This window comes from Mobula birostris, chromosome 27 (assembly GCF_030028105.1).
Source record: "Mobula birostris isolate sMobBir1 chromosome 27, sMobBir1.hap1, whole genome shotgun sequence".
In the NCBI taxonomy this organism is placed as follows: domain Eukaryota; kingdom Metazoa; phylum Chordata; class Chondrichthyes; order Myliobatiformes; family Myliobatidae; genus Mobula; species Mobula birostris.
Window position 1 is genome coordinate 10,662,615 of NC_092396.1, and position 15,405 is coordinate 10,678,019.

The 15,405-nt window shown below is 45.2% G+C and overlaps 1 long non-coding RNA gene across 1 annotated transcript in view; it reads left to right on the plus strand.

The window, feature by feature from the left end:
• The first annotated feature begins 9,653 nt into the window (after positions 1–9,653).
• Positions 9,654–15,405, plus strand: part of LOC140188745 (uncharacterized) — an 86,195-nt gene continuing 80,443 nt past the window's right edge. Inside the window, exon 1 of the long non-coding RNA XR_011883372.1 lies at positions 9,654–9,900. This is a non-coding gene — a long non-coding RNA (uncharacterized lncRNA). The remainder of the gene's footprint in view (positions 9,901–15,405) is intronic.

Below are 15,405 nucleotides of genomic sequence, written 5' to 3' on the forward strand. Positions count from 1 at the left end.
TTCTCTGTAAACTCTGGAGACTGTTGTGCCTTGCTGCCACGTGATTGGCTGATAAAGTGGTCGCTGAGTGTATCTTAATATCTTCTGGGATCTTTGGTTAAACACGCAAGTAATAATGACAAACCGGAACTGACTGTACTGGAATCTAACCCCGTGAATGTGGGTGGATTTAAAGTCAGAGTTGATATTACTGTCGTCTGCACGTGTGTACAGGAGCAATGAAAAGGCTTACTTGCAGCAGCACCACAGGCACACCGTTTCAGATGAGTTTGAGGTGGTGGAGTAGTGTGGTGGCTAGTGGTACGTTATTACAGTGTCGGCGGCCCGTGTTCGATTCTCTCCACTGTCTGTAAGGAGTTTGTATGTTCTCCCCGTGTCCGCGTGGATTTCATCCGGTTACTCTGATTTCCTCCCACACTCCAGAGATGTATGGGTCAGTAGGCTAATTGGTCACATCGGGCAGTGCGAGCTTGTCGGGCCAGTAGAGCCTGTTATCTCAAAAATTTAAAAAAATAAATAAACAGCGTTTATAAGAAAAAAATCAATTAAACATGGATTATATGTAATTTTTATAAGAAAGAGCACTATTAGAACAAAAAAAAGTGTATGTGTGTATGTGGATGTATTTAGATTGGCTTTATTTGTTGTATGCACGGCAAAACATTGAAGTGTATTGTTCGCATCAATGTCCAACATAGTCTGAGATGTACTGGGGGCAGCCCACAAGTTGTGCTCCCGGCACCAAGGTAGCACGTCCACAATTCACTAACCCTAACCCGTATGTACTTGGAGGGTGGGAGGAAACCGGATCACCCGGGGAAAACCCACACGGTCACGGGGAGAACGTACAAACTTCTCACAGGACAGTGGCAGGAATTGAATCCCAGGCTTACAGCTGGCTAACAGCGTTACATTATCCGTTACGCGCGCGCGCGCGTGTGTGTGTGTGTGTGTGTGTGTGTGTGTGTGTGTGTGTGTGTAGAGACAGATCTCCAGCTGTGGTGGACTGACTCAAGTCCGTGTGGTTGTTAATGAGCTAAGGTTATCCCACGTTAAAAGAACACCCAAAATGGCATTTTCTGCTGCTCATAACTGGTGGAATCAGGTCACTCCCCACCTCTACATAGTGCCTGAGAGGTAAGAGTCAGCATAAAACTGCACAGAAGACACAATGGCCAGCACACCGTTTCTTAGATGAGGAACCCAAAACTGCTCACAATGCTAAAGCTGAGGCCCTACCAGTGCCTTATAAAGCCTCAGCATCACATCCCTGCTCTTGTATTCTGGACCTCTTGAAATGAATGCTAACATTACATTTGCCTTCCTCACCACCAACTCCACCTGCAAGTTAACCTTTAGGATGTCCTGCACAAGGACTCCCAAGTCCCTTTACCTCTCAGATTTTTGGATTTTCTCCCTGTATAGAAAATAGTCTGCACATTTATTTCTACTACCAAAGTGCATGGCCATGCATTTTCCAACATTGTGTTTCATTTGCCACTTTCTTGCCCATTCTTCTGATCTGTCTCAGTCCTTCTGCAGCCTGCCTGTTTCCTCAATGCTACCTGCCCCTCCACCAATTTTCATATCATCTGGAAACTTGACAACAAAGCCATCTATTCCATCATCTAAATCGTTGATCTACAGCATAAAAAGAAGTGGTCCCAACACCAACCCCAGCGGAGTGCCACTAGTCACTGGCAGCCAACCAGTAAAGAATCCTTTTATTCCCACTCACTGCCTCCTACCAATCAGCCAATGTTCTAACCATATCAGTAACTTTCCTGTAATACCACAGGCTCTTAACTTGGTAAGCAGCCTCATGTGTGGCACCTTGTCAAAGGCCTTCTGAAAGTCCAAATATACAACGTCCACTACAACCCCTTTATCTATCCTACTTGTAATCTCCTCAAAGAATTCCAACAGGTTCATCAGGCAAGATTTTCCCTTAAGGAAACCATGTTGACTTTGTCCTATCTTCTCCTGTGTCATCAAGTACTCCATGACCTCATCCTTAACAATTGACTTCAACATCTTCCCAACTACTGAGGTCAGGCTAACTGGTCTATAATTTCCTTTCTGCTGCCTTCCTCCTTACTTAAGTGGAGTGATTTTTGCAATTTTCCAGTCTTCGAGCACCAGGCCAGAGTCCAATGATTTTTGAAAGATCATTGCTAATGCCTCCACTATCTCTTTTAGAACTCTAGGGTGCAGTTCATCTGGTCCAAGTCACTTGTGTACCCGTAGGTCTTCCAGCTTTTTGAGCACCTTCTCTCTTGTAACAGGACTGCACCCACTTCTCTTCCCTCTCACCTTTCAATCATCTGGCCTTCCATGGTGAAGACTAATGCAAAATACTCATTTAATTCATCTGCCCTCTCCTTGTCCCCTGTTATTATTTCTCCAGCCTCATTTTCTAGCAGGTCTATATCCACTTTCATCTCTCTTTTATATTTTACATACTTGAAAAAACTTTTGCTATCCACTTTGATATTGCCTGCTAGCTTGCTTTCATATATAACCATTTCCCTCCTAATGATTCTTTTAGTTGCTCTGTGTAGATCTGTAAAAATTTCCCAATCCCCTGTCTTCCCACTAATTTTTGCATTGTTGTATGCCCTCTCTTTTGCTTTTACATTAGCTTTGACTTCCCTCGTCAGCCATGGTTGTACTATTTTGCCAGTTGAGTATTTCTTTGTGTTTAGAATACATCTATTCTGTACATTCTTCACTTTTCCCCAGAAACTCACACCATTTCTGCTCTGCTATCACCCTGCCAGCATCTCCTTCCAATTTACTTTGGCCAACTTCTCTCTCATACCATTGTAATTTTCTTTACTCCAGTGAAATACTGCCACATCAGTACTTGTCCCTGTCATGAGAGAATGCAGATCCAGAAACCTAGAGCAAAAAGCCACCAGCTAGTAGCTCGAGCAGCAGCTGTGGGGGAAGGGGAGGGGGGGTGGGGAAGGAACTGTCCGTGCTTCGAGTTGAGTCTGAGAGAAGGATGGACGAGTGGAAGGTAGAGGGTGGGGAGTGAGAAATGGGAGAAGAGATCGGGGATTATTAAGAGAAAAAAATCAGGATGAGTGGAAGGAAGAGGGTGGGGAGGAGGGAAGGGGAGAAGAGGAGGGGTAATATTAGGAGAATAAATCGAAGAGGGTGGGAGGGTGGAGATCTATCTCTACCAATGGAGGTGTAAGACGTTCCTTCACTCCGCTGGCCTGCAGGTCACCCTTGGACATCTGTGTAGCACCAGCACCCCTCCCACCCCAATCAGGGTCATGTGAAGCTATGGGAGAAGGTGGTGGATGTTCGTATGAGCAGCTGGTGCATATCACAAGTCCTGGATACGCGACCACTGACACCAAGCAGACAATCTCTGAAGAGTATGGATAATGGTTGAGGTCACCCCTCTTGTAAAGGCACTGCCCAGAAAAAGGCATCGGCAAACCACTTCCGTAGAAAAATTTGCCAAGAACAATCATGGTCATGGAAAGACCATGATCGCCCACGTCATACAACATGGCACATAACAAATGAAATGGAAGAGAGAAAGTAGAGGAAAGGAGAAGAAAGGTTACATCTTCGTCACGAGAGGAAGAGAAAGATCTGAGGGAAGAATATTAATTATTTATAGGAATTTTACACCCAAAAACTTGCTTGTTTTGGATACCAGTTACTCCAAATTCCACATCTCGAAAACACAAGTAGCAGAAAGGTTGAAGTTGGATTCTGCTGATTCATTTGTAAGATGCGGGGGTGGGGAACAGGGGTGCTAAGGGGTGCAGAACATTACGTTTTAGACCAGTTTGCTAGTGTCTGTGTTGTCCAGGTTAAACTGTACAGAATGAATTCTGCTATTGAACAGGGGCTACAACCTCAATTGAATTCCAAAACTGAGCTCGCAATACAGAGTAAATGCCAGTCAGATGTCAAAACAATCAGTCAAGACAACAATTGTATGGATTAGGGTTAGTGAGTCGTGGGCATGCAATGTTGGGGCTGGATGCGTGGCAACACTTGCTGGCTGCCCCCAGCACATCCTTGGACTGCGTTGGTTTTTGATGCAAAAGGCCCATTTTATTGTATGTTTTGATGTGAAACATAGAGCTGATCTTTGCCTTCGTTAATTTTTCTGCTAAGGTAATGGTCCATAGTTTATAGTTCAGGTTTAATTGTCATTTAATCATACATGAATACAGGTAAATGAAACATTACTCCGGGACCAAGGAGCAGCACACAATACCAACAGTCACACACATCACAAAGCACATATAGTGCATACTGTATAAGAGAGCAAGCATTTGCTGACTAAGATAGTTTGTGAACACCCTATAAATGGACTCGTACCTTTGGCAAATTCTGGTTTAGATGGTCTACAAGAGGAAGGAAACTAAATCCACCGAACCTTTAGCCCCAGGTAGAAGCAGCTCCATTTGGCAACAGTTGTGTAGCTGTAACCCAACTCCTGGCCAATGTTCCCTCCAATTTTTAATGACCAGTGTGCGCAAAAATCTTGTGCTGTGCAATTTTTTTTACCCAGTGACAACAACAAGTGCACACTGATATAATTTCTTCAATAAAAACAGTATTAATAAGCCGGTTTTAAAATCTGCAGACAAATCATTGCAATCGCCACGTGGTCAACACCATCCACATCAGAAACCAGGTAAGGACATGTGATTGTGTATGATCATGAATAATACTTAACATGTGGATACGATCGGGTCTTTCAAGAGACTTTTAGATAGGTATATGGAGCTTAGTAAAATAGAGGGCTATAGGTAAGCCTAGTAATTTCTAAGGTAGGGACATGTTTGGCACAACTGTGGGCTGAAGGGCCTGTATTGTGCTGTAAGTTTTCTATGTTTCTATGCCAACAAGGCAGAGGGAGATGCAGTTTAAATTCCTTTGTGTGCTAGTGGCAAAAGACATGTGCACGCCCACACCGTAGAGGGAACATTGCTCCTGGTCCCCTTATTGCTCAGAGATGGGGAATATCCATAAAACCTGAGAAGAAATCTATGTCACAGTTTCAGAGAAGTGTAATTCCTTTCTGAACCTAACTACAAATTTAGCGTTCTTGGAGGTGAACCGGTGATGTGGTCACTACACTGTATTGATGCTCACTTCAGTGTGTGACAAGGAACCGCTCCTCCTCTGCTCCTCTGTGGTATCTGTCTAATTTACAGACAGGCAAAATCAGTGGGTTGGCATCTTCCAGTGTTCACAGTTCAAAGTAAATTTATTATCAAAATACATATATATCACCATATGCAACTCTCAGATTCATTGTCTTCCATTCATTTATTTATTGGGATACAGCGTGGAATTGGTTCTTTTGGCCCCTTGAGCCACGCTGCCCAGCAATCCCCCAATATCCTAGCCTAATCAAGGGATGGGACAATTTACAATGACCAATTAGCCTACCTACGTCCTAGCCTAATCAAGGGATGGGACAATTTACGATGACCAATTAACCTACCTACATCCTACCTACATCCTAGCCTAATCAAGGGATGGGACAATTAACCTATCTACAACTGTGGGAGGGAACCGGAGCAGTTGGAGGAGACCCATGCGGTCACGGGGAGAACGTACAAACTCTTTAGAGGCAGCAGGGGAGATTGAACCCGGGTTGCCTGTGCTAACCACCACACTACCTTGCCACCCTCAGCATACCCAATAAATCCACAGAATAATAACCACAACTGTATCAATGAGAGACGCCCGACTTGGGCATTCATCCAGAGTTCAGAAGTCAACAAGCTGTGAAAGTACAAAGAAGAAAGAACTAATACTAATAAATAAATAAGCAATAAACGTCGGGAACATGAGGTGCAGAGTCTTTGAAAATGAGTCCAAGGATTGCGGGAATATTGCAGAGACGGGGCAAGTGAAGTTGAGTGAAGTTATCCCCTTCGGTTCAAGAGCCTAGTGGTTGAGGGGTAATAACCGTTCCTGAACCTGGTGGTGTGAGTCCTGAGGCCCCTGTACCTCCTTTCAGATGTCAGCAGCGAGAAGAGAGCATGACCTAGGTGGTGGGGGTCTTTGATTAAGGATGCTGTCTTCCTGCTACAGTATTTCATGTAGATGTGCTCAATGATGGGGAGGGCTTTACCCATGATGGACCTGGCCAAATCCAATACTTTCTGTTGGATTTTCCGTTCAAAGGCATTAGTGGTTCCATCCTAGTGTCATGGACTAAAAAGGATCAAGACCTCAAATAATTGTTATGTTGCAGTGAAAAGCACTAACTCTAGAACATAACTGACTTAAGCCTGATTTATACTTCTGCATCAAATCTATGCCATAGGTACCACGTACCCTATGCCATAGGGTGACGTGCACCTCCTCAAAAAGTAACTCACGCATCACAGTGACGCAGACTGCAACAACTGTGATTGGTCCGCTTGGTAGCATCGCATTTCCTCATACGCATTTCCGGTTGCTTTTCTCCACCATGTCTGTACACAGATGCGAAATAAATGGTTGGAGACGATGAACCAAATTGTCAAATCTAGCTGCTGACATCCGAAAATATTTGAAATGCATTTCCTCATCCATGTCTGTCATGAAGAAACTCAACACAGTGGCATAGAAACCCCGCCGCCAACTAGCGTTTTGGCGGTGAATTGCAGAGCGACGCAGACACAACAACGCATGCTTGCTACGACGTAGAGCTACGCAGAAGTATAAATCAGGCCTACGGTGTAGCCCGTATACAGAAGTATAAATCAGGCTTACAGTATTCATCCATTAAATATGCACTCTTATTTTTTAGCTCAGAAGGATAATTTAATGCAATGCCACACATTTAGACCAAAGGCAGAAGGTTCATGGAATTCCCCTCTAAGTTACATGTCATCCTTACTCGAAAACATCACTGCTCCTTCATTGCTGTTGGGTCCAAATCCAGTAGAACCAAGCCTTCACCAGAAAGACAGCTCGCCAGCACCATCTCGTGGTCAACTGGGGCTATGCAATAAATGCTGGCAATAAACAGCAACATCCACAATCAGAAAAATGACTTGGAAAAATGGCAAAGCAAAATAGTTGAGAAATGCAGGAACATGCCACTGATTGTTGTAGAGACTTCACTGAGGAGTGTGGGGAGGACTCACTGATCAGAATGAGGCATTGTGGTAGCGTAACGGCTAGAGTGATGCTATTACAACTCAGGGCACCAGAGTTCAGAGTTGAAATCCAGCGTCCTCTATGAGCAAGTTTGCGCCTTCCTTCCCGTGTGTGCGAGGGTTTGCTTTGGGTGCTCTGGTTTCCTCCCACAGTCCAAAGATGTACCGGTTAGTGACTTTGAGCATGCAATGATTGCTGGTGCCAGGCAGGGTGGTTTGAGAATCTCAGAAACTGCTGATCTCCTGGAATTTTCATGTAAAACAGTATCTAAAGTTTCCGGAGAATGATGCAAAAATCAAAAAGATCAAGTGGTGGCAGTTCAGTGGGTGAAAACACCTTGTTAATGAGAGAGATCAGAGGAGAGTGGACAGACTGGTTCAAGCTGAAGGTGTCATGGGGGGGTGGGCAGCACTGGCAGCACACCCAAATGCAAGACACAGAAAGTGAAGTACTAGGAACTGGACTGGACTAGGCTTAGGGACAGGACAGGACACAGACTAGGAGCTGGGACAGGAACACAGACTTGGGTTGGGACTTTGGCTAGGAAAGCAGGACCAACACAAGGTAGTGGCAAACAGCCAGACCTACCTAGCAAAGGCATGGACAGAGACAGTTCCCAACACAAGGTAGCGGCAAACAGCCAGACCTACCTAGCAAAGGCGTGGACACAGAGACGGTTCCCAACACAAAGTAGCAGCAAATAGCTGGACCTACCTAGTAAAGGCAAGGACACAAAGAGACAGTTCCAAACAACAATAGACAGTTTCTTATCTTAACACAGCAAGGCTCTGGTCTCACTCCAGCAGTAGAGCTTGATGGCAAAACAGGCAAGGCTTCAAAAGGAAGGGGAAGAGAAGAGAACAGTCCAGCCTCAGGGTAACAGCAAAGACAGCCTGGCTTACTCAACAGAGGCAAAGATAGGAAGGGTCAGATCCAACCACAGGGTAACAGCAAAAACAGCCTGACTTACCCCAGAGAGGTAAGAACAGGAGACTGACAAGACAAATCAGCACCCACACTCAAATCCAGGGCCACTTATATTCCCAGCCCCAAGACAAGCATCAGGTGCCTATGATTAAGCCCAACAGAAACAAGGAACAGCTGGAAGACCCGGAGTCCACGGACCGGACCGTGAACCAGAATGTGGACTTCACGGACTGGACCATGACAAAAGGAGGGTGACAATCACATTACAACATCCAGTGCAACAGTGTAGAAGAAAATCTCTGAATGCACAACATGTCAAACCTTGAAGCAGATGGGTTATAGCAGCAGACAACCATGAACATACACTCAGTGGCCACTTTAGTAGGTATAGGTGCTACCACTACAGGAGCTTATGAAACCGAAGAGCTGATTATCAACACTAGGAGGTAGAAACTGGAGGTCCATGAGCTAGTCCTCATTAGGGGACTGGAGGTGGATAGTGTCACTTTAAATTCCTTGGCGTTATCATGTCAAAGGTTCTGTGCTGGAACCGGCATTTAAGTGGCATCACAAAGAAGAACCACAGCGCATCTACGTTCTTAGAAGATTGCATAGTTTTGGCGTGTCATCTAAAACTTTGACAAACTTCCATTGATGCACAGTGGAGAGTATCCTTAGTAGTTGGATCGCAGCCTGGTATGGAAACACCCATTCTCAGGAATGGAAAAGTTTACAGGAAAGTGTTGGAGACTGGGGTCCATCACAGGCAAAGCCCTCCCCACCACTGAGCACATTTACGAGGAGCGTCGCCACAAGAAAGCAGCATCCATCATCAAAGTTCCCCACTATCTATTCTCCCTTCTCACTTCTACCACCAGGAAGGAGGTACAGGAACCTTAGGTCCCAAACCAGGGTCAAGAAAAGTTATTACCCTTCAACCATCAGGGTCCTGAACCAGAGGGGACAACTTCACTCACCTCAAACACAGAGCTAACTCCACAACCTAAGGACTCACTTTCAAATGCTCTACAGTTTATGTTCTCAGTATCTCTCCATCTATCTATCTGCCTTTCTATTTATCTATCTGTCTATCTATCTACCTATCTATCCATCTATCTATATATCTATGTTTATCTATCCACCTATTTGTCTATCTATCTATGTGTATCTATCTATCTATCTGTCTGTCTATTTATCTGTCTGTTTATCTATCTGTCAATCTGTCTACCTATCTATATATCTATGTTTATCTATCCATCTATTCGTCTATCTGTCTATATATCTGTCTGTCTGCCTATCTATCTATCTATCTATCTGTCTACCTATCTATGTCTGTCTATCTATCTACCTGTCTACCTATCTATTGCAATTTGTCTTTTTTGCACTATGGTTGTTTATCAATCTTTGTATATACATAGATTTTTAAAATATTTTCCTGTAAATGCTAGCATGAAAATAAATCTCAGGGTAGTATTTGGTGACATATACGTAATTTAATAAGTTTGACAATAACGGAAGAGGTTGAGCTGACCGCAATGCTCCCAGGAACAGGAAATGAATGAAATTGCTGTTTTGGAAATCTGACAGCGATGGGGAAGAAGATTATGGCCAGCCAGGCTCCCAGGCTCTGTGTCTACTCCTAGAAGGCAGGAAAGGGAATAGCAGGCATCGGATAAATGTCAGCCTGCCTGATCCAAGGATGGGCTGGATGGGAGGAAGTGACAAACCTGTGATGAGCTAGAAACAATACAATCTGCTGGAGGAACTCGGCAAGCCGAGCAGCGGATGTGAGAGGGAAGGAACCGTCAACGTTTCAGATCGAAACTCTGCCAGGTAGGAGTGCTCCATCTGTTGTTTTTTTTCCTCTCTCTGTCCCCTCCATCTATCAGTCTCCTGCCAAGACTTTCAGACGTCACCTCCCCAATATTTAAAAATATGCTCCAGAGTGCTGGTGTTTTGTGCAGCTATCTTGTTAATTCGCAGATTGATTTTACTCCAATAATAAATGCACAGCAGTTATACGAGGTAACAGTGAATGTCATGCCACAGGTACTGTTGATGACAATTCCCCCCATTGTAACAATCCTGCTCGGTCACGTGCTGTAATAACAAGCCGGCAGAGGAGGCCATTTCCATTCTGATTAATAATGAGGGAGCCACCGGAGGTGGCCGTGGAGCCGCTTAATTGCAGACACCCCACCTCTCCCGGAAGTTCCAGGAGTCTCCCACATATTGATAGCGGCTCCCTGATGCCCGGAAATTATACACAATATCGCGCAAATCGATTTTTTTGAGAGGGAGTGTGATAGGGAGCATCCTGATTGGTCTCCCTTTGTGCTAAGTAGACCTATCAGTTTGCTCTATGGGCGGGCTTTACAGTCGGCCTCAAAAATAATGACAGTGTTGCTCGCTGCACTGTTTGCAGCGGTGACTTTTCCATTGCCCATGGCGGGTTAAAATGTAAAAGACATGTTGAGGTGAGTTTAACAGGTGTCATTCGTTCATTAGCGTAGCTAACGTTACTTAAACTAGCTGGCTGCTAAGGAGCTACTCTATTGATGTCCTAAATGATGACGCCAAACTCCCTGTAGACTTGCTGAAAGTTGTAATAGAATAAACATGATAATATAAAATAAGTACATATTTTAATGTCACGTTTTCTGCATATACCCAACTTAGTTTACAGATTAGACAAAATCACTAAACAAAGTATTACATACACCCTTGGAGGTCGACCGGGGGGGGGGGATATGGGGTTGCGGGGGGCGGGGGTGCTACCTTCCTGAAGTGAGATTTTGCAGGGTGGGACGTCTTTAATTGCCCCCCAAGTCCCTAAACCAACCCCGATCAGACGTAAGAGTGACAAACTCGATAAACACAGCAAAGCATAGGAAGCACGCTTTTTTTTTCTCTGAACTGCACTGAGTTTAGACCTTGCTCCTGTTTCCGACCTTCCCCCTATACAGTTTCCTGTCACTGTCGACTGGTCCACGCAGCGTTTAATTAACCCTTTTCGAGGCACTGCTTTGTGGCACACACAGTAGCTACAGCGGCTTTTTGTGGATAATAAGAGTGCTTTTAGAGGTGTTTGATTATTTGCAGTGGATGGTATTCCAATGAGTGGTTTGACCTCCTCCCCCGGTTGCAAGCACCTCTCATACGTACGGCCAATACATACGAGGAAACGCTTGAGAAAACTGCGGGGCGTATTTCCCAGCTGTGTGGGAACCTTGTTCAAATTCAAGTTGAAGCAGGGTCTTGCAGTCAAAAGAAGGGCATACACTTAAACTTACTGTCAGTGGTCACATTAGCGACTTACAAACAGTTCTCAGAAACAGAACCCTACCCTAAAATGTTGGAGGAACTCAGAAGGCCCTGACGAGGAGTCTCAGCCCGAAATCCCGACATTTCTTTATCTCCATGGACGCTGCCTGACCTGCTGAGTTCCTCCAACATTTTGCGTGAGTGGCATTGGATTTCCAGCATCTGGCAATCAAGAACCTTTTCCTCTCCCGAGCAGGATCTATAATGACCATTCTCTCCACGGAGAGTATCTTATTACAAGACTCCGGTAGGTGGAGCCACTGTGGTAAGAGATGACGGCAGCCTCCACCAGAGAAGGCACTGTATTTTCTGTGTTTCATTTCTGAAGATCCTCCTGCCGTCCTGAGTCATGTTTAATTGTCATTCAAACATACAACATGTATTCAGCCCAACGAAACAATGGTCCTCCAGGTGGAAGACACAGAGCCAACAGACACGCACACAGCACATGTAATTATGATAGCAGAAAAATATACATTTACAACAAATAATAATAATAGTCATAGTCATACTTTATTGATCCCCAGGGAAATTGGTTTTTGTTACAGTTGCACCATAAATAGTAATAAAACCATAAATAGTTAATAGTAATATGTAAATTATGCCAGGAAATAAGTCCAGGACCAGCCTATTAGCTCAGGGTGTCTGACCCTCCAAGGGAGGAGTTGTAAAGTTTGATGGCCACAGGCAGGAATGACTTCCTATGACGCTCTGTGTTACATCTCAGTGGAATGAGTCTCTGGCTGAATGTACTCCTGTGCCCACCCACTACATTATGTAGTGGATGGGAGACATTGTCCAAGATGGCATGCAACTTGGACAGCATCCTCTTTTCAGACACCACCGTCAGAGAGTCCAGTTCCATCCCCACAACATCACTGGCCTTACGAATGAGTTTGTTGATTCTGTTGGTGTCTGCTACCCTCAGCCTGCTGCCCCAGCACACAACAGCAAACATGATCGCACTAGCCACCACAGACTCATAGAACATCCTCAGCATCGTCCGGCAGATGTTAAAGGACCTCAGTCTCCTCAGGAAATAGAGACAGCTCTGACCCTTCTTGTAGACAGCCTCAGTGTTCTTTGACCAGTTCAGTTTATTGTCAATTCGTATCCCCAGGTATTTGTAATCCTCCACCATGTCCACACTGACCCCCTGGATGGAAACAGGGGTCACCGGTACCTTAGCTCTCCTCAGGTCTACCACCAGCTCCTTAGTCTTTATCACATTAAGCTGCAGATAATTCTGCTCACACCATGTGACAAAGTTTCCTACCGTAGCCCTGTACTCAGCCTCATCTCCCTTGCTGATGCATCCAACTATGGCAGATAATTAATAATAATAATAATACTGAGGGAAAAAAACTATCGCCCTGGTCCCTGAGTGTTGATTGATGGTGCTTGGGAGTTGTCCTGAAGCCACGTTTCTGCAAGAACAGCCGACAGCAGTTCCTCATTTTGCAGTTGCAGACAAATCCAGTCCAGCTTGTCTTCCCCTGAGCGAACACTGGAGGGCAGCACCAATGGAAGGGGTCAGCCCCGACCCAGCACGTAATCTAGCAGCACGTAGCCAGCTCTGGCATCTCCGTCCACGTGGCCACAACAGAACAAGGCAGGGGAGTCCTGATAGTTTCAAGCGCAGGAACCGGGTCAACAAACTAGACTGCTCGGTCCATTGAGATGATGCTGATTCGCAAAGCAGAATCACGTTTAATATCACTGGCACAGGTCATAAAATATGTTGTTTTGCCGCAGTAGTACATTGCAATCGTAAGTATCACGTGCCGTGTCGCATGACGTGTGACACCATGGACTTTTTGTGACCATGATTGCCCTTGGAAAATTTTTCCTCAGAAGTGGTTTGAAATTGCTGCCTTCTGGGCAGTGACTTTACAAGACGGGTGACCCCAGCCATTATCAATACTCTTCGGAGATTGTCTGCCTGGTGTCTGTGGTCACAAAGCCAGGACTAGCGATATGCACCAGCACCCCCACACCTGCTCCCATGGCTTCACATGACCCTGATGGGGGTGGGGGGGGGGGCTAAGTAGGTGCTACACCTTGCCCAAGGGTGACCTGCAAACTGGCAGAGGGAAAGAGCACTTCACACCTCCTTTTTAGAATCATATCCAACAGTGCAATACATAACAAAAAAACCATAAATTACAATAAGAAATATATAAGAAAATTAAATAAGTAGTGAAAAAAGAGATCAAAGAAATAAAAAATAGTCAGGCAGTGTTCATTGTCCATTCAGAAATCTGACGGCAGTGGGGAGCAGCTGTTGCTAAAATGTTGAGTGAGTCTCTTCGGGCTCCTGTACCTCTTCCTTGGTGGTATTTGTGTTCATTTTATTTCTTACGACCAAGGAGAAGAAATATTTATGCTGTGTCTCCGTCGCAATGTATAAGCAATAAAGAGGGGAAACATGGAAAGATATTGCCCCAATGCTACGATTGTATCTATAATTTCTTTTGTATACATGTATGCACTGTCAGATACGCAATCCGATCAATGAGTATTGATAAATCTGGCTGTCCAGGAGCCTGTTGGTCCTGGCCTTCATGCTGCGATGCCATTTGCCGGACAGTAGCAGCTGAAGCAGCTTGTGGTCGGGGTGGCGGGACTCCCCAGTGATCCTCCGGGCCCTTTGCAATGAGAAGGGGGCGTGTCCTGGGTGATGGGGGAACCTTAATGATCTCAATCACCATCAGTTTTCCCTGTAACCTGTTTCCGACTCATTTCCCACCCTCCAGCCTCCTTATTCAACCGGTCACCTGCAAACTGGGACAAGTTATATCAGCCGGTTAGCTTGCAACCCTCTTTGGGGTGTGGAAAGAACCTGTATCACTCGGCGGGAACATCATCTGGTCACAGGAAGATGAGGCAAACACTATAGGCAACACCAGACATCAGTACTTAACCGGGATCATTGGAGCGGTGAGGTGACACGTCTACCATCGTCCATGGTTAGAGTCTGAGACTTTTAGAGCTGCTGATCTGATTGTGTCATTATTCCAAACATTCAACTCCCTCAAGCTAAGATAAGGGTAGCTTACTTGTCACACGTACAGTACACGGAAACATCCAGTGAAATGCGTCTTATGCACCAGTGAACAACACAGTCCACCGGCCACGGTCTGCAAGTGCCATGCTTCCGGTGCCAACATAGCCTGCCCACCGTTAGGGCGTATTCTGGAATTATGGTACAGAGCAAATATTGATTCTAACAGCAGCCATCTTCAGACCTGAACATGGACTGTAGATTGAATTTAAAATGCAGCTCTGAACAATGGCTTTCCACTTGACGGCAGAAGCCGGAATATGCATGAATCCTACCCGGAGTCGGAGGGGATTAACATTCATTTTGGGTGTCCGGAGTGTGGGTGTGAAGAAGGAGGTGTGTGAAAACTGTATGTATTTCAAGGGAAGCATTGTGGATACATTGTAACTATAGAATTGCCCTGCTGTTACCTTTGACTTTCAACATATAAAAAATGTCACGTAATATTGGGTCGAGCAGACCTCTTCTTCCAGGAGTGTCTCAAAATGATGCCTGTTGCTCGTTTTTGCTGAACAAAACACTAGCTTCGGTGTCTTTCTGGTAACTTTGTTCATGTCACAGAACCCACAACTCACTAACCCTAACCCGTACGTCTTTGTCACGTGGGAGGAAACTGGAGCACCTGGATGAAACCAGCACGGTCACGGGAAGAACGTGCAAACTCCTCTTGGACAGCAACATGAATTGAAGTCCAACTGCTGATCGCTCACACTGCAACAGCGTTACGCTAACCACCACGCTAGCGTGCTGCCCTAATAGGCTATCTTACTTGGTGGAGGGAAGATTCCCTGCCTGCAGCTGGTTGTGGGATGTCAATCTGAAAGACCAGCACTATGTCTGTCACATTCCTCAGCTGTGCAGTCGATGACTTAAAAGACCAAAAATTCGGGAGCGGTCATAGGCCAGCTGTTGTAAAGTCACCCAATCCAGGAAATCATCCCGTTTTAATC